The following is a 26,600-nucleotide window of genomic DNA, read 5'->3' on the forward strand; positions in this document are numbered from 1 at the left end:
GACCTGAGCTGAAGGCAGATACTCAACTGCTGAGCTACCCAGGCAGCCCTTGAATATTCAGCTTTTTTTTTTTTAATTTTTATTTATTTATGATAGTCAGACAGACAGAGAGAGAGAGAGAGAGAGAGGCAGAGACACAGGCAGAGGGAGCAGTCTCCATGCACCGGGAGCCCGACGTGGGACTCGATCCCAGGTCTCCAGGATCGTGCCCTGGGCCAAAGGCGGGCGCCAAACCGCTGCGCCACCCAGGGATCCCCAATATTCAGCTTTTTAACACCTGTTTCCCTCTTAGGACCGAGTGTGTAGAACGCTGGCTGGCCCTTTTAGTAAAAGTGGGTGGTCTATGGAGAGCGGAGTAGAGCAGCTCAGATGCCAGCAAACTGGTGAGACTTTTCAGTAGCCGCTAAGGAGGTGTCGTCTTGCTCTTCTGCACGCCTTGTCTGTAAACAGGATGTGTGAAATTGCCGTCTAGCTGGGTGGAGGCAAGGGGATCTTTGCCCAGCTGCGGAGACAAGGTAAAGAAAGACGCACTTTCTGGAGGCTCTGTGCTTCGTGGGCACTTCTCCTAGGCTCTGGGGAGCTCCCGGAAGCTTGGCCTTCATGCTCGCACAACAGAAGCAGCTCCCTGCCCGTCTGGGCACCACGGACCATCTTGAAAAGCTAGGAGACAAGAAGACGCCATCCAAGCTAGGTGGCTGGTGGTCTAGATTTAGCTTGGGTAAGTCTGGGTTTGCTTTTTTCCTTCCCTAGAGATTTGTTTTTCCCTTTTCTTTTTCCCCAAGGCCCTGAGCCAGGGGATACCCAGGAAGAAACAAGAAGCAGGTCCCAGACATGAAGGTGGTGGGCGTGACCATCAACGGAAATAAGTCTGCGTTCCTTCACCCAGTTGGTGGCTCATATGGTGGGATAAGCCAGACCCCTAAGCTAGCCTGACTTTGCTGAGCTTTATCCCACTCACATTGCTCTGTGCATCAGCTCCCCAGCTGGGTCTGGGCCTGGAAAATCTCAGGCTGTGATTGTGCAGACATAAACAACCGGCTGAGGACGGTTTTCCACTCACCTGGCTCTAGGTTTCCAGGGTCTATGTCTGTCTGTGTTTATGTCTTGGGCCTGTGAGGAGAGTCTCCTCCTGGGGAGACCTGTTCTCAGGTGCCCAAGCTGGCAGCCACCTACTCCCCACAAGACAAGGAGCTGTGCAGGCACACCTGAGTCCCTCAGAACATTCCAGACCTTTCGAGAAAGACAGCCGGGGTCTGTCCTGGGCTAGGGCAGCACTGGGTGGGGGCCAATGCTATGGGCAAAGAGAATAATTCCCTCGAAGTGTGATTCAAGGAGAAGTTCCCTTGTTCAAATACATCTACTCTCCCCTGTTTTGCTCAAAATTCTACCGAGGTGTGACTCAGAAAAAGACAGTTATGATTATAATAAGGACTGTATTTCTTATTTGAATCCTACTTTCCAGATTTCAAGAGCTTGTTTAGTCTCCATGTCAGGTTCACAGTAGGTGGGCCAGGAATTATTTCCACTATGTTATAGATGGGGACACTGGGAGAGCATTAAGGAGAGGCAGGCTCTGGTCAGGGGTCAGGTGGCCTGGGTCCTGTCTTCATTCTGTCACCATTGCTGTCTTCATTCTGTCACCATTGCTGTCAAAGAGAACAAATGACCTCTTCTCTGAACTTGGTTTCCTTATTTGAATATATTTTGTAACTTATAAAATTCTTCCATTTAAATATGACGTATTCAGGGCACCTGGCTGGCTCAGTTAGGGGACCATGCAACTCCTGATCTTGGGTTTGTGAGTTGAGCCCCACGTTGGGTGTAGAGATGACTTAAAAAATACGATCTTTAATAAATAAATAAATGTGGCATATCAGTTCAAAGTAGACCTTTATGGACTGATATGGAAGGGTATCCAAGGTAAGTTGCTAAGTACAAAGAGTAATGTGGAATGTGGGTATAATTTGCTATTTGAGTTCCAGAAAAAAAAGGCTATATATCCACTCACATGCCTGATTGTATTTCTTTATCAACACCATTGGGGGGGATATACAGAGCATGTTGTTGGCAGGCGTGAGTGTGGAGGGTAGTAGGAGGGAGGAGGTCAGGGGTGGGTGACAGGTTGGCTTCTTCATATTCCTTTGTGCCTTTTGGTTTCCTGCCATGTATAAATAAAATATATAAAAAACATTTTATACTGGAGGTCTTAAGGTTTTTCTTTTGGAGCCAATGAGATGATGTAGATGATATGGATGCTTTATGTACATAAAGAGATTATCACCATCTGAGGAGGTACCTTACAGACTATTATCAACCATTGGATTTGACAATACTGTGTATTGGGAAAATTACTGGCTTAGGAATTAAACAAACCTTGGCCTCTGGTTTTCTCATCTAAAAATCTGGGAGATGGGTGCCTGGGTGGCTCAGTCTGTTAAGCATCTGCCTTGAGCTCAGATCATGGTTCCAGGGTCCTGGGATCGAGCCTCACATCGGGCTCCCCACTGAATGGAGAGAGCCTATGTCTCCTTCTCCCTCTGCCTCTCTCCCTGCTTGTGCTCTCTCTCTATCAAATAAATAAATAAATAAATAAATAAATAATCTTTTAAAAAGAAAATTAAATGTCTTTAAAAAAAAAACAAAAAAAATCCGGGGGAGAAGGAACAAATTACAGCTATGATGAGCTATAAGAGATAAAATGAAAACATGAAATTGTGGCTGTAACGTAGGGCATGTGCTTCTCCCTCCCCAGGACTATGCTAGCAGGACTCCAGGAAATGGAAAAGTATCCTGTGTTTCAAATAAGTTTTGACATCAGTTAAGTTCTCTAGGGCAGCATTGTCCAGTAGAAATACGATGCAAGCCTTATAGGTACTTTAAGGTTTTCTAGTGGCCACATTAGAAAGAAAAGCACAAAGAAACAGGTGACATTAATTTTAACAATATGTTTAAATTAACCCAATATATTTAAAATATAATTTTAGTATGGAATCGACATAGAATTATTCCTAGGATATTACATTTTTTCATACCGAGTCCTTGAAATTGGGTGTATTTTATGCTCACAGAGCATCTCAGTTCAGCCCAGCTCTATTCGGCCCTCCTCTGGTCAGTAGGTACCCGGGGCTGACAGCTGCCATGCTGAGGGGAACAGCTGGAGGGTGTGGGTTCTGTACTAGGAGTGACACAGTGGAAGGCTCCAGATCACCCAGGGACCTGGGGCTGGAGCTTAAGGAGGAAGGTGATGGAGGGAAACTCAGGTTTGTCCAGTGCAGGCTGTGATTAGGTAACGAGAGCACAGAACGTGCCTGAGTAAATAAATAAGGGGCTGAACACTCTGCCCTGGGAGGCTGTCCTCCCATCACCCCAAGAAAGGTCAGGTGCTTTCACCGTTGTGGCAAAGTGGAAAGGGACCTGTATGGGAGGTGGGGGCAGGGAGAGGGCTGGACATTGTCAAATGTGGGTGATGTCCCCGTCACCCACTCTGCTGGGCTCTCTCCCCTCCTCTTCAGTCTTCCCCGAAGCCCCTTCTGTCCCCAGGTCCTGAATGCTGGTGTTCCTCTGGCCTTGTTCTGAGCCTTGCTTTCCCTCCTCACTCTACAGGGCTCTCTCCTCATGGCAGCAGGTCTGTCCACAGGCTCACGCTCCAGTCCTTAGAGCTCCCCTGAGCTAAAGTCTACTGCACTGAGTTGAGTCCAGAATCTTGCCCAAATCCCCACTGGACCTGCCATCCCTGCCTCCCCACGATTGCTCCTCCTCCCATGAGCCTGAGTCAGAACCTTAGTAATAAAATGTGACTCTTTTCCTTCCTCCCACTTCCAAATCGTCCCCAAACCCAAATCAAATCGTCCCAAATAGCTATCAAACATCAGAGAATTTCTTGCCCCATTGCTGTAGTCGCATCATAACTGGGCCATCTGCAACCTAGTTTGCCCGTCCCTAGCCTGCTCTCCATCCTGCGGTCAGCAGGCCTTTCTAAAGCTTCAGTTCTGTCCTGTCACTTTTTGCCCTAAACGTGTCCACCTCTCATCAACATCCCTGGATGAAGCCCAGGGTCTGTGTGTGTCCCTGGCCTGGGGCTGAGATCTCGTCTCGTTCCCTTCTGCCCTTGCCCTCAGCCCTGGGTTGAAGACGGAGCTCCCAAATTCATGTGTACTTGAAACCTCAGAATGTGACTTTATGTGGAGATAGGGTCCTGGCAGATGTGATTAAAGATTGAGATGTGTTCTTTCTGGATCGGGTGGGCCCTAGACCCAAGGACAAGTGTTCGTTCTGGACTGGGGGTGGGCCCTAGACCCAGGGACAAGTGTTCATTCTGGACTGGGGGTGGGCCCTAGACCCAGGGACAAGTGTTCTTATGAGGAGAGAAGACTCAATGATACACATGAAGAAGAAGCAAGGCCACGAGAAGACAGAGGCAGGGACGGGAGTGATGTGGCTGGGGACACCAAGGATTCCCAGAGCTGTCGGAAGCAGGAAGACACAAGGACAGATTCTCCATCCAGCCACAGAGGGAGTAAGGCCTTGGTGACACGTAGGGTCCCCAGTGGGGAGAACCGTGAGGGGATCCGTTTCTGTCGCTTTGGTCCAGCAGGCTTGTGGTGCTTGGTTACCGCAGCCCTGGGAAGCCAGCACACTGTTTCAACTGTAATGAGTAACTGCACGTCTTTATACTGGTGGTTCCCCCAAAGCTCTTCCCCTGCCCGGCCTCCCCTCCCCCCTCAGCCTGGCTCCCGGAAACCTCTCGAAGTGTGTTCCCAGCTAGGTTGTGGGTGTGTCTCCTCTGCGCCTTCAGAGCACATGGCTCTGTGCATCCCGGTTGCCTCTGCCGCCCTGCTCTGCCACTGGACTGAGCCCTGTGGTGACAGGGGCATCTTAGAGACACAACCTTGCCCCCACCCCTCCCACGCCCAGACAGCACTTGGGCTGCAGTGGTGCTGAGGAGGCGTTTGAGGGATGACTGCATTCTCGCTCTTCTGACAACCGTTATTCTTTGTGAGCATTATTTCTAGTTATCCTTCCAAAAAACATGTAAGTCTTTATTATTTATTTTCAACTCAAGACATGGAAACCAAGGCTAAGAGCCTCTGAGGGCTGACCTGAGGGGCATAAGACGAGCTCTGTTGACGGGCCTTGTAGCGAATAGCAGTTTACAAACTTATTCTGTATACAGCCTGGCTCTAAGAGCTACGGTTTTCACTGTTCAGGGTCCAAAAGTCAACTTTGCTGAAGAACGTGCCTGAGGGTCCAGGGACATGCAGTGCTGGGCATCGTGATGCTGAGCAAGGAGATCCAGCCCGCCAGTCCAGACACAGGACACGTGCGAGATAGTGGTCAGCACCTGCGGCCGTGATGCTCCCAATTGCCGGGGCCAAGAATGGAGTTTGAAGATCAGAAGCTTTATCTTGGTCCAGGCTTTCACCTCAGGCAGCTTTGTGTCCCCAATGTCTCCAGACGAAGTGAAATTGCATTTTTAGAAAATCCACATCTGTGTAATTAAAAATCTCGGTGCAGGGGGCATCTGGGTGGCTCAGCGGTTGGGCGTCTCCTTTCGGCTCAGGGTGTGATCCCAGGGTCCTGGGATCAAGTCCTGCATCGGGACTTGGGAGCCTGCTTCTCCCTCCGCCTGTGTCTCTGCCTCCCTCTCTGTGTCTCTCAGGAATCAATAAATAAAATCTTAAAAAAAAAATCTCCATGCAGATTCTATCGCTCAGGGATATTTGAAAACTGAGGGAAGAATGGGGAGCCCGAAGGCCTGGGAAGCTTAGACAGGAGAGGAATCCTCCTGGGGTCAAAAGGTGAAGATGGAGAAGCTGCAGAAGATAAAGGCAAACTTGGCTGAGGTGTAGTTGTGCCCTGGGTGGGGTGTGGGGAGATGAGTTTCTAGAAGAAAGGAGCATCCCCAGAGACTTGCCCCCCAGCCTCCGAGCCATCTCTTACCAAGCCCACTTCTTCCCCATCAGGCGCCCTGCCCCAACCATGCCCAGCCCTCGCCTTGGCCTCAGTGGGCTCTAGGCCTCAATGGCCACCGGGCCCTGGCTTCTGATGTTCGCTTGCCTGTCTCTCCCACCCAGGAGAGGCTGGGCGGCTCTCACCTGCTGCACAGAGCTCCCCGGCGCCTCGCGCCTCGGCTCCGCTGATCTGCAGGCTGAGCTCCTCCAGCCTGAGTCTACACCTTCTGTTATTACCCTCGTTCTCATGGAATGCACGTGCGTTGTGTTTGTGTCTCTCCTGTATGTCTCCTGCCGAGAGCTGGGGCAAAGTCCTGTAGAGCAGAGAGCCTGGGCTTTGGAAGCCCCACACCTACAAGTGTATTGTCATCTGGTGATGCAACTTTGAGCAAATGATTAACCTCCCAGTCCAGTCTCCATTTCCTCGTCCATAAAATGGGAATGATATCTTCCCCTTGGGGTTCTTGTGAAGATATTATGAGGCAATGTGTGGAATGTCCTTGGCATGCAGTAGGTGATTGATAAAATCATGTTGATTAACCAAGGAGCTGGATAATTATTGCCACGGTTGTTACAAAGACCTCAGAGGGAGTGTTTTCTTATTTTCTCTTTTTTTTCTAAGATTTTATTTTTGAGTAATCTCTCCACCTAACCTGGGGCTCGAACCCCTAACCCCAAGATCAAGCGTCACATGCTCTTCCAATGGAGCCAGCCAGGTACCCCTCATTTTCACTTTTAATACAGTCAGCCTGTGGGTTTTCATTAGTTTCATTCTTGCAGATGGGGAAAATGAGATTCTGACAAGTTATCAAGGCCCACAAGGCCTAAGAGGCACACCTGTGGTATCCTGAGGCTTTCTTGCCTTAGGTCCTCTGCTTTCTCTTGCTCCTTGGGTGGATATGACAGGCATAGGGACAATTGCCCTATTTGGGTCTCCTCCTAGGTGGAGAGCACAGTTCCTGTTCCAAAGGCTTCCTCCAGGGTGTCAAAAGTTTCCAAAAAAAAAAAAAACAAGCAAAACCCAAAAAACCTAAAGTAAAACCAACAAGTCACTGAAATGGTAATTGGTAAAGGTTTATTGTGCACATGCACCAGAAAGACAGTGTGTAAGCCAGGAGCGCTCAAACTGGAACAAGGAAGGAGGCCCGGAGGTCTATTGCTCTAAAGCCGCTTATGTAAGGTGGAAGCAGAAGTGGTGCCCGGTTATTCTTCTTGGTGATCGGTTACAATATCAGGATTTTCTTAAATGAAGGGGGAATTGGTTAGTGGCTGCCTCATATCAATTCTAGAGAACAATGTAAGTTTTACTTAGTGAATTTTCAGAGGCAGAAGCAAGAGGTCACCCAGATATTAGCCTCCCTTGTCTTGCAAAATGAGCTAAATGAAACTGCGAGTGTGACCGAACTGGTTTAGTCTGCCCGGGAATTTTCTAGTCCCATCTTCATCTGTGTTTGATTTTAGCTGGGGTCTTTCTGACCTAACTGGAGCTTGGAACGTGTGGTTGGTGCTCCCAGCTGCCAGGATGTGGGGTGGTCCCGACATGGCTGGCTGTAGCTCTGGTCCTCTGCGAAACTTCTGAGCCCTGTCATGTTTTGAGCCGTCATCCTGTGTTACTGAGTGTGCAGCAAGCCTGCCCCTGCCACAAGGCACATACTCCCTGCATGCTTTGCCCCCTTGGGTCCTGTCCATGCCTGGTGTTGGGCTGCTGTCAAGGTCTGGAACATCATGTGGTTGGTAGGGGTGCATATTGTTTTAGGAAGGGGCTGGGGCTGAAGAGGGAGGCTGCTGGAGAGACGGGCTGGAGGGGGAATGTTGGTGTTGGGAACCTTCTGGAAAGATGCTGAGGAGTCAGGATCCCCTCGTGCTTCTGCTCCTACTGACCTGAGTCCACATTGATGGGAGGCCAGTCGGAGGATGGAGGAGTCAGCTCTGAGGCTCAGAACCTAGAAAGGTGCTGTGGGGCCCGGGGGGGCTAAGAGGGCACCGGGCTCCTGTTCCCTCCCCTGCAGGCATTGCCAAGCTGCCGCATCTAGGCTGGGGCCTGGCCTCTCGGGCCAAGGGAGGCAGCCGAGGAATTCAGTGACACAGTTTCAGTTCGCTGAACGGGCTCCCCAGGTTTTGGTCAGAGCTGCAGAAATGATCTCATGTGGGTTTTTTTCCTCCCTTCAAGATTTATTCCACACGGAAAGGGTGGTGCTACCTCTATACCCGACCGGCGTCACCGATTCCTTCCCCTCCCGGGTCCTGGCCGCGTCCCCGGCTGCGCGGTGTGCGGTGGAGGGGGCTGCGCACTGCGCCTCCAGGCCGTGAGGGCTGCAGAGGGGAGCCGTCGGGGCCTCCGGGCTGGAAGCTGACACACAGCCAGTCGGGGGGGCAGGGGCAGCGAATGCGGGGGACACGGGCCCCGGAGAGTGTGGGGCCCCTCCAGCCCTGCGCTGTCCTCGTCCCTCCTGGGTGTTGAGCTAACAGTCGCTTGCTCTCTGCTGCTGGCCCCTTGCCCAGCTGGGCTGGCATTCCTGGGCTCCGTGCAGGGGCTCCTGTGTGGCGGGCGCACACCTCGCGGCCCCGGGGTCCCCGGAAGCTGGGAGGTCAGCCAGCTGTGGCTTTGAGGGGCAGGGATGCCACCAGGGAGACGAGGAGGGGAGCAGAGAGGCCAGTGTGATCTGGTGATTTAATCTGGGCCTGAGATCCGGCTGCACGGAGATGCCCCCAAACGACACCCGGCCTCTGGCCTCTCAGTGTCTGAGTCCGGAAGTGTCAGCGGTGGCCTGGGTGCCGACCCCTCAGCCTTCACACCGGCAACGGTGGTTTTTTTAAAGATTTTATTTATTTATTTATTCGTGGGACACAGAGAGAGAGAGAGAGGCAGAGACACAGGCAGAGGGAGAAGCAGGCTCCCTGAGGGGAGCCTGATGCAGGACTTGATCCCGGGTCTCCAGGATCACGCCTTGGGCCACCCGGGTGCCCCCAGAGTGTTAGTGTTTTAAAAGCACCTTCTTCTCAACCACCACTTCTTGTCCCATTTCCTTTCTCTGTCTTACTCTTTTTTTTTTTTAATTGATTTTTCTTGAGATAAAATATATGTGAGATAAAATATACCTTTTTGCTATTTTTAAGTGTACAGTTTGGCGGCGTGAAGGACATTGACACAGTAGTGCAAACACTGTCCCCATCCACCTCCAGGACTTTATCTTCCCTCCACAGACTCCCCTTGCACCCCCATCCCCTCAGCCCTGGCTGCCACCCCCCACTTTCTGGGTGTGACCCCAGGTACTTATGCTCGGAACCCAGCAGGATTTCCCATCCTGTGCTGTTGGTGCAGTTGTGTTCACTCAGACTTGGGCTCCCTCAGCATCTAATAGACACCTGCTGAAGTCGCCACGGCTGCTCTCACCAGGCACCACTCACACCTTGGCCTGTCATCCTCCCAGCCACAGGCAGCAGTCACCTGGGGGGTGGGGAGGAGCCTGCGGCCCACAGACTGGGCAGTGGGGCCGGGGGGCTGCAGGGGACCCCGGGGTCTGACTCCCCCGGGTCCTGGCCTATGGGCATGCAGCTGAGCGCATGCAGACCTGATGCCTGCTTGGTGGCACCCCAAGGGTCCCACGGACCCCCGACTCACCTGCCCCTCTTCTCTGGGCCGGAGCATTGCTGCAGGCACAGAACCCCATGAAGACAGCCCCTTCCTCCACTTTCCTGAATTGGCAAAGGTAGGTCCTCGAGCTCCTCCTCTGACCAGCCAGCTACTTCCTTGGGTGTCACCCGCTCAGTCAGGCAGATTGGTGTGACTATGACTCACCTCTTTGCTTCCGCCTGAATGTTTGGAGTGGCCTCTGAACCACTCGCCTGCCCCTGCTGGCGCCCTCGGGGCGGTTCTGGCGAGGCCACTGAACAGCCAGGTGTGGAGTCTCCGAGGGGCCCTTGCTCCCGGGACGATGCGCAGAGCGGGCTCTTGCCCCTGGGTGGGGGCATGGCCTGGGCCGTGTAGAGGCCAAAACGTACACTTCCCCCGCCACGGGAGCTTCTTTTCTTTGTGTCTCTCCCAGCTTCTGGAAGTAGGTCAAAAGCATAGGAATTGGATCAGAAAGAAAACGCAAGGCATAGGAAGGCAGTGTTTCCCGCAGACCTGCACTGCCTGGCATCACGTCGGGGCGGCCCTCTTCCCACGGTGGGGCCTGAGGGCTGTGGCCAGGGTCGTGGCGTCCAGGAGATGGCACCTTTGGCCCTGGGGAGAGTAGTGTTGACAGAGGGCGGGGGGCCCTTAGTGGGCAGTCTCCTGGGGGCCCAGGGGCGCTGAGGAAGCCCGGCACTTGCCCTCGGATGACTCAATAGCCCAGGTCGGCTGCGGGAGACAGTAGCCAAGGTCCACTCCTGTCATGGAGAATATGCCTGCGGGCCTCTGGCTCAGGTCATGGTCTCAGGATCCTGGGATCGAGCCCCACATGGGGCTCCTTGCTCAGCAGGGCATCTGCTTCTCCCTCTCCCTCTTTCTACCTCCTGTTGTGCTCTCTCTGGCTCTCTCTCCCTCCCAAATAAATAAAATATTAAAAAAAAAATGTGCTCACTCTGGCCTGATAGGCCTCCCTGAGAATGATAGGCAGAGAGTCCATTACCTGGGACTTTAAAAGAATGTAAACAATAAATAATGCTCCCCACCCCCTGCCACAAATACTCAAGCTAACAAAAAGCTTCTAACTGGGGCTTCTAATTGTCCCCTGGTGTGGACCTGAGGCAGCAGTCTGGACTTTCCCCCTTCTCAGATGAATCTGGAATAACTCCCCCTGTATCCCCTCTTACCCTCATTCCTCCAACATTCTCTAGAATCTAGAGCCTTGACACTGTTGAAATTATGGGTTGGATCAACTCTTTGTTGCGGGGACAGGGGTCTCTGTACACCGTAGGATGTTTAGCGGCATCCCTGGGCTCTACCCACCAGATGCCAGTAGTACCTCCTGAGTTATGATAAATAAAAAATAAAAAATGTCCAATAAAAATACTTGGATGTTGCCAAGTATCCTCTGGGGCACAGGACGGCCCCAGATGAGTACCACTGACCCACAGTAGCAATACTTAGAGCCTGAATGCCATGGATCAAGGTTTCAAAGTTTAGACCAGTGGCCTGATTTTGATGAAAGATAGCAGGTGGCACACGGAACGGTGTCTGGCAAATGGTGTGTTGAATGGAGTATGAGAAAGTGCCTCTCTTCCACAACAAAGAAAGAAGTACAGGCAAATGGTGTCCTCTGAGAGCACAGTCTGAGTACATAGAACATTAAGGAGTTAGGGCCTGATTCCAGGGGTCTGAATCCTTAGGAGCTGTGTGACCTTTCCAAAGTTATTTAAACACTCAGTTTCGGTCAACTATAAATTGGACATAATCCCAGTGCTTGGCCACAGGCTATGGACATTATTCTAAGGACAATGCCTGCTACGTAATAAATCCTCATTACCTATCAGTTATTAATCCTATTACTATACAGTGTGATCATCAGAGTAAAAAAACACAAACAAAATGGTGGGGAGGCCTAGGTGAGCAATGCTGCCTGAGGCAAACCGAGAACAGACTGTGTGTAACCCTGTAGCTCTAACAAAGGAGAAATCTCAAAAACCAGGAACAACCAAGTAAACCCAGTTCCTCAGCATCCCATGGGGCTTCATCTAAGCCAGTGGGCTGTTGTCCAGAGGTAGGGAAGCTTGGCTCCCCAGTGTGTCCTCCCCAGTGTGACCTGGGCCCAGGCTCTCTTTGGGTTGCTCCAGACTCATGGAGCTGGGAACAGCTGCGTTCAGGGAAAAATCAGCTGTATGTCGAAATGATGGAATTTCCTAGCATTTTAATTGTTTATGGTGAACAAATGACCAATGATTCAGAGAAATAATATCTATGACTGGTGCTGAAAAAAACCTGAAATTTCTGTACAATCTCAGTGAATGCAAAGTCCTAACTGTCTTTCACACCCAGGTACAACTCAGAAACATCAAATCTGGAGAACTGACAGAGCTGACCCTAACGGCAGGTCACTAATAGGCATGCTGGTCCCAGAGAAGGGGCATTGGCACCCCAGGTAATGAATGAATCCTAAATTTATCTTGGCTTTGGGCTTTCCTTCAGCTCTTCATTGAATGCAACTCTATCACGTGCCAAGACAATGGGGAAAAAGATAGTCCTGTCAACAGGTGGTGCTGGGACAACTGAATAGCACATGTGAACGGAATGACATTGGATCCTACCTCACACTATATGCAAGAATTAAATCATATCAAAGGCCTAAATGTCTGAGTTAAAACTATAACGCTTTCAGAATAAAACATAAGAGTAAATGTTTGTGACTTTGGAGGAGGCAATGGTTTCTTCAATGTGACACCAGGAGCACAAGTGACAAAAGAAAAAAATAGGTAAATTGGACATTATCAAAATTAAACAGTGTTGTGCTTCAAACGACACTATCAAGAAACAGTCCACCGAACAGGAGAAAATATTTTCTCTTCTTTTCTTTTTTTTTTTTTTTTTAAGATTTTATTTATTTATTCATGAGAGGCCCAGAGAGCGAGGCAGAGACATAGGCAGAGGGGGAAGCAGGCTCCATGCAGGGAGCCCGACATGGGACTCGATCCCGGGTCTCCAGGATCACGCCCTGGGCCAAAGGCAGGCCCTCAACCACTGAGCCACCCAGGCATCCCAAGAAAATATTTTCACACAAGAACTTGTACATGAATGTTTGCAGCGGCATTATATATGACAGCCAAAAAGCGGAACTAGACCAAATGCCCATTCACTCCCTGATGGGCGGATACACAAAATGTGGAATATTCAAGCAATGGGGTATAATTCAGCTGTAAAAAAAGGAATGAAGTACTGCTAAGTGTAAAAAGCCAGACAGACAAGACCACATATTGTATGATTCCATTTTTGTATAATGTCCAGAATAGGCCAATCGAGGCAGAAAGTAGATTGGCGGTTGCAGAGGCTGAGGGTTGGTAGGGGTGGGGAGGGACTGCTAGTGGGTGTGCAGTTTCATTCTGGGCTGATAGAAATGATCTGGAACTTGGTAGTGGTGATGATTGCACAACCTGGCAAATATCCTAAAAATCTCTGAATCATACACTTTAGAAGGGTGAATTTTTTTTTAAAGAATTGTATTTATTTATTCATGAGAGACACACACACACACACACACACAGAGAGGCAGAGACACAGGCAGAGGGAGAAGTGGGCTCCATGCAGGGAGCCTGACGTGGGACTCGATCCCAGGTCTCCAGGATCACATCCCGGGCTTCCAGCGGCGCTAAACCGCTGCGCCACCGGGGCTGCCCTAGAAGGGTGAATTTTATGTATGTGAATTACACCTCAATAAAAATAATACGGCTATCAGGTGACATCTTTCCTCCTGCCTGTCATACCTTTCCACTCCTTCCTTAGTCTTTTTTCACCTACATTATCTCAAGCCAACTATATCTATTCTGTACTTTCCAGTCGATTATCTTTAATATGGCAAAAATTTATTTTGTCCTACTTCTATGTCTTCTTGTCAATTTAACTCATCTTGGAGTGCCTGGCTGGCTTTATCAGGCATATGACTCCTGATTTCAAGGTCATGAATTCAAGCCCCTTGTTAGGCATAGAGCTTACGTTAAAAAAAAAAAAAAAATAGCCCATTTTTTTATCCTTACAAAATCTCGAACATGTAATGCTGGCACACGGAAGTGATCTCCTTGAGTTACTAGCATCTATAAATGTGACAAATGTGTATCTTTCACTCAGACATTGATTACAAAGTATTGAATAAAAATTGGTCATTTTACCTTAATAAAAATGTGTTTTGGAAATTAAAACAACCCTATAGTATGTTTGTGAATAATTCTATCACCTGGAGTGACCAGGAGTTTAAGCCTATTTGTTAGTGGTTTCTGTTGACTCTCGTTCATGGTAGTGTATTTCCTCGCGTTTTTTAAAGTTTGGATTGTAAATGTATGTTTTGCAGGGTTTCATTGGTGAGATTTTTGTGTGGTCTCTGGAGAGCAGTATTGCATTTGAATCTCACAATGCTTTTAACCTGAGATGTTAATCTCTTACGGGGTAAGGTGGAGGCCTACTGGATCATACAGACAATATAAACTTGAGTGCTAAGTTTACAGAAAGGCAGAGCCCTCATTATAAATTATCAGGGGACATATGTTTTCTATCCAGAGACCTGGACAAGATAGATAAGCTACCATATTATCGCTCTTTGCAAGAGAATAGATTTTTTCCTGTCATTTTTTTTTTCTTTTATTAAGTAGGCTCTATACCCAACATGGAGTTCAAAGGTGGGGCTTGACCTTGCAACCCTGAGATCAAGACCTGAGCTAACGGGAACTGAGTGGGAGAAATTAGAGAGGGAGACAAACCACAAGAGACTCCTAACTCTTAGAAACAAACAAAGGGTTGTGGTAGGGGAGGTGGGTGGGGGGATGGGGTAACTGGGTGACGGGCACTGAGGAGGGCACGTGATGGGATGAGCACTGGGTGTGATACTGTATGCTGGCAAATTGAATCTAAATAAAAACAAACGAATAAATAAAATAAAATACCTGACCTGAGATCAAGAGATGCTTAACCAACTAAGCCACTCAGGCGCCCCTTTCCTGTCAACTTTTTATCAAGGGTATAAGCCTTAGAAATTCTTGGCTCCATGTAGAAATTACAGCTCTGGTATGTGTTTGCCTCAGACCCACTGTCTGTCCCTTTGTAGCATTAACTCTGCAGCTTTTTGGGCACCAAGTCTGGCGGCCCTCCCATCCCATCTCCATTTAAATCAGAGCAGCCACAGCATCAGCCTGCTTCCTTCTTTGGTTTCTGTTTTCTCCTTTTTCTTTTTGGTTGCAGGATTTTCCTTTCTTTAGTAAAAACTCAGTTAATACATTTGAAAGATATCCCTTATCTCTTTTATCTAGCATTTCTAGGTGTTTTTACAGCAGGAAGGTCTGATGCCATTTACAATAACTGTATTTTTGGTCTTTATCCGTGGTTCCTGGCTCACAGCTCTCAAAACCCTTGGAATCCCCTGAGCAAGAAGAACAATGGGAGCATCACTTGTCATAATTAGTCTTTGTTCTCAGTTCCTGAAATCACTTTAGAGCCATAAAAACGACACGGATGTCTTGTTATTCATAAAAAGACCTTTCCTGGAACGCCTAGGTGGGCAGTCAGTTAAGCTTTTGACTCTTGGTTTTGGCTTAGGTCATGATCTAGTTGTTGGGGAACCAACTCTTGCTTTGGGCTCTTCACTCAGTGTGGAGTCGGCTGTAGATTCTCTCTCCTTCTCCCTCCCTTCTGCTCACTCAGTCTGTCTCTTTCAAACAAATAAAATCTTTAAAAGGAGGGGGTGGTTGCAGAGCTACCAGGTTGGTAAACCAGAATGCTTCCACATGCCACCATGCCAGCCCCCAAACTCCATGAGGATAAAAGCTCCTTTGTTTGCTACCTTGCCCTATGTATCTCTTCATCTGGCTGCTGATTCATATCCTTTAATATCTTTTGTAATATGCCAGTAATCTAATGAGTAATGGGTTTCCTGAGTTCTCTGAGCCACTCTAGTAAATCACTTGAACTCATGGAGGAGGTCATGAAAACCTCCTATTTATGGATTGTCAGTCAAGAAGCATAGGTAACAACCTGATCTTGCAATTGGCTTCTGAGGTGGCGGGTAGTCTTGTAGGACCAAGTCCTCACTCTGTGGGATCTGATGCTGAGTGAGTAGATAGTGTCAGAATTGAGTTGAATTGTAGGACACCCACCTGGTGTCAGAGCATTGCTTAGGGGTATGGAGAACCACCTCCCATACCCCTAAGCAGATGGGGTGCAGAACCCTTAGAAGGTTTCTAAGTTTTCCATTCTGATGCATGACCAGAAATGTATGTTCCTACAGCACAATTTCTCCCTATCGACCTGATAAAGATAACAAGGGCATAAGTGAGGATGAGGGAAGGACTCATCTGCTGCTGACAGACGACTAAGCTACCACATCAATACCGAAGGGGATTTGGCAACAGTAATTCCCTCTCTGGGAATTTACCCTAATGAAAGTATCACAGATATGTGATGAAGGATGTTTGTGTCAGCACAGCATTTCCAAAAATTATAAACTGTTTAACTATTCCAGGCAAGAAGAAGAAAAAAGAAGAAAACAGAAAAGGGGAAGCACATATGTCAGGAAAGGAAACTTTCTGAGAAATTCCCAGCAAATAAGGGCTTAGGGCTCCTGGGTCCAACCATATCTCCCGGCCATCCCTCATTATAAGGGAAACTGGGAGAGTTAGAATTTTTATTTGGGTACAAAACCATGGTTTTCTTAATAAGAAAGACGGGTAGAGGGATCCCTGGGTGGCGCAGCGGTTTAGCACCTGCCTTTGGCCCAGGGCGCGATCCTGGAGACTCGGGATCGAATCCCACGTCGGGCTCCCAGTGCATGGAGCCTGCTTCTCCCTCTGCCTGTGTCTCTGCCTCTCTCTCTCTCTCTCTCTCTCTCTGTGTGTGTGTGTGTGTGACTATCATAAATAAATAAAAATTAAAAAAAAAAAGAAAGACGGGTAGAAGACACTCTAGTGTTCATCAATCTGTCCATTTTTTCATCTGTCCATCCCTCCATCCATCAATCCACCCACTCCATTTATCATCTATCATCTATCATCTATCTATCTATCTATCTATCTATCTATCTATCTATCATCTATCTATTTTCTGTCTATGTACCTACCTACCTACCTACCTACCTACCTACTTACCTACCTATCTACATCTGGAGGGATAGACATAAATTCTTCTGAGGGTTATTCCTAGTCAGTAGAATTTTAAAGGTGATTTTTAACTTTCTTATTTTTGCATATTTGATATTCTGAATTTATTTTCAGTGAAGATGTATTATTTTTATAAAAAGAAAAAAATCATTTAAAAGAGTTTACAGTTGTAAACTGTCTGGAATAGCACATGGTGGAATTAGGACCTGAACCTAGGCTTGGTGCCAGGGAAGCTGTGAGAAGCAGAGAACCAAAATACCTCAGGAGTGGGGGATGAGGAGAGTTTATGGAGACATAGCAACTCCGGTTTGTAGGGCATTCAGATGGTTCTTGCTGGGTTGTTGTTTCCTTAGCTTTTAATTTAGGGAGAGTCAAAATATTGCCTGATGTCTTTTTTTTTTTAAATTCATTTATTTGAGAGAGTGTGCATGCAGGTACACAAGAACGGGGGGCGGTCAGGGGTGGAGGGGCAGGGGGGAGGGAGAGGGACAAGCAGACTCTGCACTGATCATGGACCCGGAGGCTGGGCTCGATCCCACTACACTGAGATCATGACCTGAGCTGAAAACAAGAGTCAGATGCTTAACTGACTCCACCCAGGCACCCCCAAATATTGCCTGACGTCTTACAGATGCTGCCTAACCGATTGGGGGTTTATGGAGCTGAAGGTAGGACTCTGCCTCTGCTACAGGCTGTCCTGTTTATAAAGCTAGAATATCTTGATTATGTGTGGATTTTGCTAACACCCAGATAGCTCTTTGACGCTGTGTATGACTTCTTGTCCCAGCTCTTTAGTTGGCTGACAATATTCCAAGACCTCCCTAGTGTGGAATTCAGCCTCAAGGGGCACATCTGAGGTGTCCTCCCCATGAGAAGAAGGCCATATGGTCATCAGCATCATAGCAACTGCTTGGTCTTGGTATTTTCTGGGCACAGAAGGACAAACACAGTGCACCAGGAACTCAGAGAAGCCCATTTCATTCCCTTTCCCTGGGATTCTGTGGACGATGACAGCACCCATTTACTAAGAGTTTATCATATCTTCTCATTCAGTCCTTAAAACCACTTAGCAAGATGGGTGCTTATCAATAAGAAAACCAAAACTCTGGCTGGTTAGGTAACAAGAAAGTAGGAGAGGATGGCTGCAGGTTGTTAGGTTCTGGAGTCTGTGTTCATAGTCATTATGTCATCCTGCTCCTGAGGTGACTCACCACCTGGTTTGCTCCGGACTGTCCTGGTCTTAGCATTTAAGGTCGCCCCTTGAGCAGCCCCTCCGTTCCAGGCAAACCCAGACGACAGGTCATCTGGGCAGCTCTCCTTTCTCTCCTCCAATCTAAAGCCCACGTCAGGTCTTCCCTCTTCTCTGAAGGCCTTCCCAACCTCCCTGGGTCCCTTGGGAAGCTCCTTCGGCGTTTACTGTTCTCTTCCCACTGAACACTCACCATGTGTCTTCACACGTGGATGCTTTTGGCAGCCCCCTGGCTGCCACTGAGGCTGGGTGTTTTCCATAGTGCTGAGGGCAACAATGGGCACGTCATTAGTACCAAAGGGAAAAAAACCCTAGTGGAATTAATGAGTGAATGAATTGTTAACATCACCTAAAGCAATACTTGCAGAGCATTTGTTATGAGTCAGGCAGGGTTAGGTGCTGTGGGAAATGAATAAGTGAATTTTAACTACACAAATAATGAATTAATGACGACAACTGAATTACGCACTGGGAGAGGGGCCTGTGCTGTTGGTGATGTCAACGATTAATAATGATGCTGCATCATGGGCCTGATGTCTGTAATAACAGCAGGGGCACCCACAGCAGCAACACCCTCTGCTTCAGTAGGTCCTCTAGTTTTTAAACCTTCTCACTCACATGATCTCATTCCTCTGACTTTGAGCAGACATGAGAGATAAGCAAAGGAGACAGGCAAAGCCCCATTTTATAGGCAAGGAAAGTGTGTCAGAAAAGACCCATTGGTGATGATCTAAACCCATGATTGTACAGTGGGGCGCTTTTCAGGTTATGCAAAGGGTGTTGTGTTTTGTGGTTCGCACAACTTTCTAAATAACTGAATTCCAGGACGACATTTAAAGATTGGGCAATTTCACATAAGAATCTGGATTTCTGGGGTGCCTGGGTGGCTCAGGGGTTGAGCATCTCCCTTTAGCTCAGGCCCTGATCCCAGGTCCTGGGATCGAGTCCCACATTGGGTTCCCAACCAGGAGCCTGTGTCTCTGTCACTCTGTGCGTGTCTCTCATGAATAAATAAACAAAATCTTAAAAAAAAAAAAAAAGAATTTGGATTTCTGGTTTGTCTTGGCAAAATGGAAGATGCAAAGGCATTGATCGTCCAGTTCTGTCGCTTCCAGGCCCTTCCTGGCCTATGTTACCTAAGGCATCAAAACAAAGAAACCAGACAGTAAGGACAGTATCTCCAGTGAAAGACGGCAGTGGTTACAAGTAGCTTCAGAGTCTCCAAGGGTTGTCCTCTCCGGGGTTGCTCCCAATGATCAAGGACACCTATAGGATTGGCCATGCCTACCAAGGCCTGTGCATACCCTTCTCCTCCAGGAATCGAGATGCTGTCCTTACTCTGTTACCTTACTGGCATCATAGTCTCCCTCTGTCATCTAATCGGTCAAGTCATAAATTGAACTGATTTTCCCCCAGTTAGCATTCTCCATCAGTAAATGGCAACTCCACTCTTATAGTTAGCTGTTCAGGCTCCAGACATTGGACTCCATTCTTGCCTGTCTGCAGCAAACCTCGGATCTGCCTTAGAAATAAATCCTAAAACTGCCTCCTCCTGTGCTGGAGCAGACCACCTCAAGCTGGCATCCACCACTCTCGTGGCATCCTAATTGTTCTTTCTGATTCCACCACTGCCCTGCTGCTTCCTATCCTCAAAGACTGCCATAGGTGAGCTCATGTTCCTCCACTCATATCCCTCTACGGTTTGCCAGTGGAGCAAACCCATTGTCCTCAACATGGCTCCCAGCTACTCTTGACCTTCATCTCCACCTTTCTCCTTCCTGTTCATGCTGTGGTAGCCCTACGGCCTCCTGTCCACACCCCACTGATCTTTGAACACAACAAACCTATTACTGCCTGGACTCTTAGTATGTGCTGGTGGTTTCAGTTATCTAAAGCTGTGTAACGTGTCACCCAACACCTAGTGGCTTTAAACAGTCACACTCATCCGTTATCTTTTTTGGATTCTGTGGGATGAAAACCAGAAGCAGCTTATCTGCTGGTGGTTCTGGCTCATGCTATTGCATAAGTTTACAGTCAGATGTTGGCAAGGATCAAATCATTTGAAGGTTGAGTGGGACAGGGGAATCTACTTCAGGGGGCTCCCCCACATGGCTGGCCAGAGAGTGCTGGCTGTTGGCAGGAGGCCTCTTGGTTCCCTGCCATGTGGACCTCTCCACAGGTTTTTTAGGATGCCTTGAGGACCCAGAGGTTGGATCCCTTCAGAGTGAAGCCAAGAGAGCAAGATGGAAGCTACAATGCCCCTGTGACAGCCTCAGGTGGTCCCAAATATCACTTCTCATGGGGTTGGTTGGTCCCACAGAACTGCACAGGGGTGGGAGACCAGGAGGCAGAGATCACTGGGGTCCTCTTGGAGGCTGCAATGACCCCAGGGTCTCTGCCTAGTGTGCTCTTCCTTCAGTAACTTTAGGGCTAACTTTTATGTTTCCTTAAGATCTTTGTTCCTATATCCCTTATCGGAGAGGCCTTTATAGACTGCCCCTTATAAAATTATGCCCCTACCCTCTGATGTTCTTATCCTCGTTCACTTCTCTTCACAGCACTTGTGATACCCCAAATGTTGTATATTGTCTATTTTTTTTTTGTCTCTTGACAGTAGAACGAACCCCCAGCATTTAGACCAGGGTGGGGTGCATAGAAGGTACTTGAGATTTTTTTTGAATTAATGAATAGCCTACACACATTAAATATTTGTTGAAAGAAGGAAATCTTACCTCTTGAAATATACCTCCTCACTTCATATCAGGATACATACCATCAACATGATTCAGTGATGTGGATGTCGACCTTGATCACCTGGCTGAGGGGGGTTTGTGGGGTGTCTTCCCTGCAAAAAAAAAAAAAAAAGGAGTTCTCTCCTTTTCCATCCTGCTCGATGGGAGGAAGTCGCTGTGTGCAGCTCATACTCAAGGGGTGGGGAGTTATGCTCTCCTCCCCGAGGATGGATTATCTGCAATAATTTATTTGGAATTCTTCTGCCAGGATTTGTCTCTTCTCCTTCATTTAATTATTTGATCTTTAAAAAAAAAATCAGTGCGGATTCATGGATATATATTTTATACTTTGGGTTATAATCCAGTTGTACTTGATTTTATGGCTCAAATTGCTCCAGCTCTGGTCATTGGGAGCTCTTTCCGTTGCTTTTTATGCTCCTTGGACATATCCCCACCCATGCATGTGGGTTTTGTTTTGTTTGTTTTGTGTTTTGTTGTTTTGGTTTTGTTTCGTTTTTAGCATTTCCTGATTTTGGGGCCCTACAAGGTGTTCTAGGCTCCTCTTGTTTATGTCTTGCCCCAAGCATAGTGTCTCCCAAGAGCTCTGCCTCCGTTTACTGGGAAATAGTTATTAGAAACCAAGATGTGCAAGTGTACTTCAAATACTCCTACTTTTCCTCAGGCTGGTCCTTTCTAGACCACCACCTCCCTTAGCCGATAACCTGACCGCCACGGCACTGCTTCTACATTTGCTTTGTCTGCCCTCTTCTTCATTCTTCCCTCTACAGGCAGCGGCACCTTCTACATCATACATCTGATCGTGTCGAGAATTTAACGGACACCATGGCTCTCAGGTTGAAATTTAAACTGTTTTGCACAGTGTAAAACTCTCTTCCTGACCTGGTCCCTGGCTACCCCCAGCCTTGTATTTTCCCATCGCCACAACCTGGAAGCTACATTCAAGCCAACCTGAACTTGCCTTCATCTCTGTGTCTTTACATTCGGCCACACAGGCCTTTCACATGACCAAGAGACAAATCCTTAGCCCAGTGATTGTTTGGTAACTATGTTAAAGCATCTCTTTATCCTTTCTATTGTCTGGTGTGCAAATGTAAAAGGCCCCTATGATATGAAAAGTAAATATTTGATCTTTTCCCCCTGGTTCCTGGCACCCAGCTCGTAAATCCCTTGGAATTTCCTGGTTAATAGGATTGTCTTTTGTTCTAATAAGCCACTGTTGGTGAGCCTGTAGGTAGCTTCAGGATGAGGGCTGCTCATCAGAAAGACCCAGGAGTGATTAGAGGGTTGGAACGATAAGCGCTGCCTCCCAATCTCCAGGGAGGGAAGAGAGGTTGGAGACTGAATGAATAACTAACGGCCAATGATTTACTCAATCATGCCTAGCTAATGAAACTTCCATAAAAACCCATAAACAGGGGCCCCTGGGTGGCTCAGTCAGTGGAGCATGACACTCTTGATCTTGGGGTTGTAAGTTCAAGTCCCACATTGGGTGTAGAGATTACTTGAAAAATAAAATCTTAAAAAAAAAAAAAAAACAAAACCCTTACACAGTGGGATCTGAGGGGCTCCTGAGCTGGTACCACACCACGCTGCTGGCCGTGACATGCCTGGAGAGGGCATAGAAGCTCCCATTCCTCACCCTGTGCGCTTCTTCCACTTGGCTGTTACAGCTTTATAAGAAACCAGTCAACCTAAGTAAGGTGTTTTCCTGAGTTCTGTGAGCTGTTCTGGCAAATTACTGAAGCTGAGGACGGGGTGGTGAGGACCCCTGATTTACAGCTGCTCAGTCGGACACATTGGTAACAACCCAGGACATGTGGTGCCTCTCAGGTGGGGGCAGGCTCCGGCCGTCCGAATCAGAACTGAATTGCATTTTAGGACACATAGCAGCTGTCTCAAGAGTTGGAGAACTGGTCGGTATGGGGAAAACTCCCACATATTTGTGGCCAGAAGGGTTGCAAGTAAAAACAGCTCACCACTCTGCTGCTGATCTAGATCCCACGGGCCAGACTCCATGCGACGGCCTAGAGACGCCTGTGTGCACGTGTGTGTGTGTGCGTGCAGGTGCGTGCAGTGGCATGGAGCTCAGCTGGTCTTGCCTTTTACTGCTCTGTAGATGTGTTTTCCTGCCTCCCACAACAGACCGGGTGTCTCATGAAGACAGACACTTGTACCCTTCATGTGTCAGCAACTGGGCATGTCCTTGCAACGTAGTAGATGCTCAAGCGTTTGTTGCTTAGATGATTAACAGGCTGAATAACTAAACCACACACAAAAAATGGTTAAATGTAAGGATAGGTAAATGAATGGATGGGTGAACTGGTTGTCTCTCATCTGCCCTCAGGGTCAGAGGTAGTTTCCAAACGCTGACATTTTGCATACTGAATGGGACTGAAGGGAGTTTTGAGCACGACAGTGGTCCGCTGGGTGTAGGACTGGTCTTCAAGCACTGGGGAGCACCCGCTCCCTGTTCTCCACAGCATACAGTGGGGACACAGTGGTGCAGGGTGAGAAGGCTGCCTCAAGCTCATGCTTGGGGGTTGCTTCTTGGGAAAGTGGGGTTTTCTTTGTGACCAAATGACAGCACCTTGGAAAGCCATACAACTCTTCGAGCCTCAGATGCTTACTTCTGGCTTACCCGGCAGAGGGGAGGAATGGGTGGGTCTTTGAGGAGGTGAAACTCTAACAGGTGGGACCTGAACATGTGGAGAGGAAGGTGAGGGAGGCTGGGGAAGTGGTGGAGCAGGGGCTGGGCCAGAGCGGTGTGGGGCTTGGGCCCTGATTATGAAAAGACCTGAATGCCAGGTGAAGAGCTGAAGTTTTTTCCTAGAGAACTCATATCTTTCTTTAAAGTTTTATTTACTTATTTTAGAGGCAGGAGGAGGGTCGGAGGGAGAGAGAGAGAGAGCAAGAGCGAATCCTCAAGCAGACTCCCTGCTGAGTGCAGAGCCCAGATTGAGACCCAAGCCAAAATGAAGAGTTGGGAGCCTAACCACATCCAGGTTCACCGCTCTCCCCACCAGAAAACTGTTTTATTTTCTTAAAAGATTTTTTATTTATTCATTCATGAGAGACACACAGAAAGAGGCAGAGACACAGGCAGAGGGAGAAGCAGGCTCCCTGCAGGGAAACCGATGTGGGACTCGATCCCCAAATTGGGATCATGCCCTGAGCCAAAGGCAGACGTTCAACCACTGAGTCACCTAAGGCATCCCTAGAAATGTATTCTTAAGAAATAACCAGAGGTGCCCATAAATATGTATATATAAGAATGTCACCAAGATATTTTTTGTAGTGTGAAAAATTGACAAAAATCAGATACAAAAATTGACAGAAATCAATAGGGAATTATTTAAATAAGTCATAGATAGAATCCTACGCAGCCTTTAAAAACCATGTTTTAAAAGATTATTTGCTCCATTGACAAATGGTCACAATACATTAATTTTAAAAAATTACATTCATGTCTTTTTTTAAAGTTATAATTTAATTCCAGTTAGTTAACATACTATGTCATATTAATTTCATATGCACAATATAGTGTTTGGGCCATTCCACAACCCTTGGCACCCATCCCCTGTTTTCCCCGTCTCCCTGCCACCCTTCCCGCTGGTAACCATCAGTTTGTTCTCTACAGGGAACATTCTGTTCTTGGTTTATTTCTCTCTCTCTCTTTCCTTGTTTATTAGTTTTGTTTCTTAAATTCCACGTATGAGAGAAACCATGTGGTATTTGCCTTTCTCTGACTGACTTATTTCTCTAAGCATAATACCCTCTAGTTCCATCCACATCATTGCAAATGGCAAGATCTCATTCTTTTTTATGGCTGAGTCATATTCCATTGTATATTGTACGTATTCCATACCTTCTTTATCCATTCATCAGATGATGCACACTGGGCTGCTTCCACAGTTTGGCGATTGTAGGTGGTGCTGCTGTAAACATCGAGGTGCCAATTCCTCTGAATTGGTAGTTTTGTATTTTTTAGGTAAGTACCCAGTAGTGCAATTCCTGGATCATAAGGCAGCTCTATTTTTAGCTTTTAAGTCATCCCTGCACTGTTTGCTGCAGTGGCTTACACTAATTTGCTTTCCCACCAACATTGCAAGAGGAAGGCTCCTTTCTCTCCAATCCTCATCAACTCTTATCATTTCTTGTGTATATTAACTATATTTTAAAAGCAAGTTATAAACCACCGTATACATATGACTACAGTGAAAAATTACTGCAGGGAAAGATGCCACATCGTTAACAATTGTGCTGACTTGTGATTTTTTTTTTGTCTTCATTCTTTCCTATACCATCCAATATTTCTATAATTAATATTTATTATTTTATAATAAAAAATAAGGATATATTTCTTTGTTGATGATCTGTTTTATTTTATTTTATTTATTTATTTTTTGATGATCTGTTTTAAAAGAGTTTTCTGGGGGACGCCTGGGTGGCTCAGCAGTTGAGGGCATGACCCCGGGGTCCTGGGATCAAGTCCTGCATTGGGCCTCTGTGTGTCTCATGAATAAATAAATAAAATCCTAAAAAAAAAAAAAAAGAAAAAAGAATACATTTATAGAAACAGAATTACTAAGTCAAAGCTTCTGCTGATTTCAAAGGCCTTTGGTGCCTCAGGTTCCAGGGAACAACTGCCAAGTTTCCAAGAAGAGTGATCTTGGAAAGGTCTTCTTTTCTTTCCAGGTTTGCTGATCACTTTTATCCTCTTTGTGGAAGAAACTGTGTGCGGGGAGCTCCTGCCCGGCCTGTGCTCTTTGTCAAGGACTCAGCATGCAGAGCACCAACGAAGAGGGCCTCCCCTTCATGTTCCTGCTGTGCCTCACCCTCCATCCTCCCATCCTTGGCCACACTGCCCCCACCCTCCCCATCCCTGGCCACGCGTGTTCCCCCTACCATCCTCCCTGTCCCTGACCATGACCTGGGGGGCCCAGGGGTGACCAGGGCTCGGTAGGGACTGAGGCCACAGGGGGCTGAGATGGGTAAGCCGTGTGCTTGCTGAGCAGAGCGCCCCCAGCCCATTGACAGGATCCTCACTCAGCCAGTCTCCTGGGATACCTGGTGCTCTCCCCACAATTTCTGTGAATCCCTGTCCTTGAGTCACTGTGGTTCCCAATCTTCCCTTTTTTCTGTCCCTTCCCGTTGATCCTTACTACCCACTTCACCGCCCAGGGATGCGGACTGTCTTGTCCTAGAAAATGTAACTGGCAATTCAGGGATTTATAGGAAGAGAGTTTTATTGCAGGTTAAAACAGTGAATCTATTAAAACCCAATATTCGGGATCCCTGGGTGGTGCAGCGGTTTGGTGCCTGCCTTTGGCCCAGGGCGCGATCCTGGAGACCCGGGATCGAATCCCACGTCGGGCTCCCGGTGCATGGAGCCTGCTTCTCCCTCTGCCTGTGTCTCTGCCTCTCTCTCTCTCTCTCTCTGTGACTATCATAAATAAATAAAAATTAAAAAAAAAACAATATTCTTGTCTTTAAAGTGTTCCCTCCCCCGCCCTCCACCCACCTCTGTGGGCCTAGTCCCCATAGCCCGGTAACGTCACCCCTATCCCCTGTTCATCGCTCCTTCCCTCTCTCTCTCCCTCTCTGCTCTCTCTTCCCTCTCTCTACCCCTCCCTCCTTGTTTTATCCCCCTCTACAGCCTCAGGCTATTCCCTAGATTTTCACAAGAGGAAGTTTGGTGGCTGCAGGTAACTTTCACTTACCCCCCTCCCCCATTCCATGTGGTTTCACACAGTGCTGGACACAGCCTCGGGCTCCTGTCCATAGTAGGTGGCCTCTGAGGGGTCCAGGACGGAGGGGAGAAAGGAGAGAAACATTCAGGCCTGGAGGACATTCCACTTCGCTTGATGCCAAGCC

The 26,600-nt window shown here is 47.9% G+C and overlaps 2 long non-coding RNA genes across 2 annotated transcripts; one reads left to right on the forward strand and one right to left on the reverse strand.

Moving 5' to 3' along the window:
- Positions 1 to 325: 325 nt before the first annotated feature.
- Positions 326 to 26,204, forward strand: LOC144315385 (uncharacterized). The gene is made up of 3 exons (XR_013381072.1): positions 326 to 718; positions 11,911 to 12,013; positions 25,422 to 26,204. It is a non-coding gene; the product is annotated as an uncharacterized LOC144315385 (long non-coding RNA).
- LOC144315386 (uncharacterized) lies at positions 5,031 to 9,709 on the reverse strand. The gene is made up of 2 exons (XR_013381073.1): positions 9,574 to 9,709; positions 5,031 to 9,399 (listed from the first exon to the last, which is right to left on the reverse strand). It is a non-coding gene; the product is annotated as an uncharacterized LOC144315386 (long non-coding RNA).
- Positions 26,205 to 26,600: the final 396 nt, after the last annotated feature.

Source organism: Canis aureus, chromosome 6 (genome assembly GCF_053574225.1).
Source record: "Canis aureus isolate CA01 chromosome 6, VMU_Caureus_v.1.0, whole genome shotgun sequence".
Classification (NCBI taxonomy): Eukaryota; Metazoa; Chordata; class Mammalia; order Carnivora; family Canidae; genus Canis; species Canis aureus.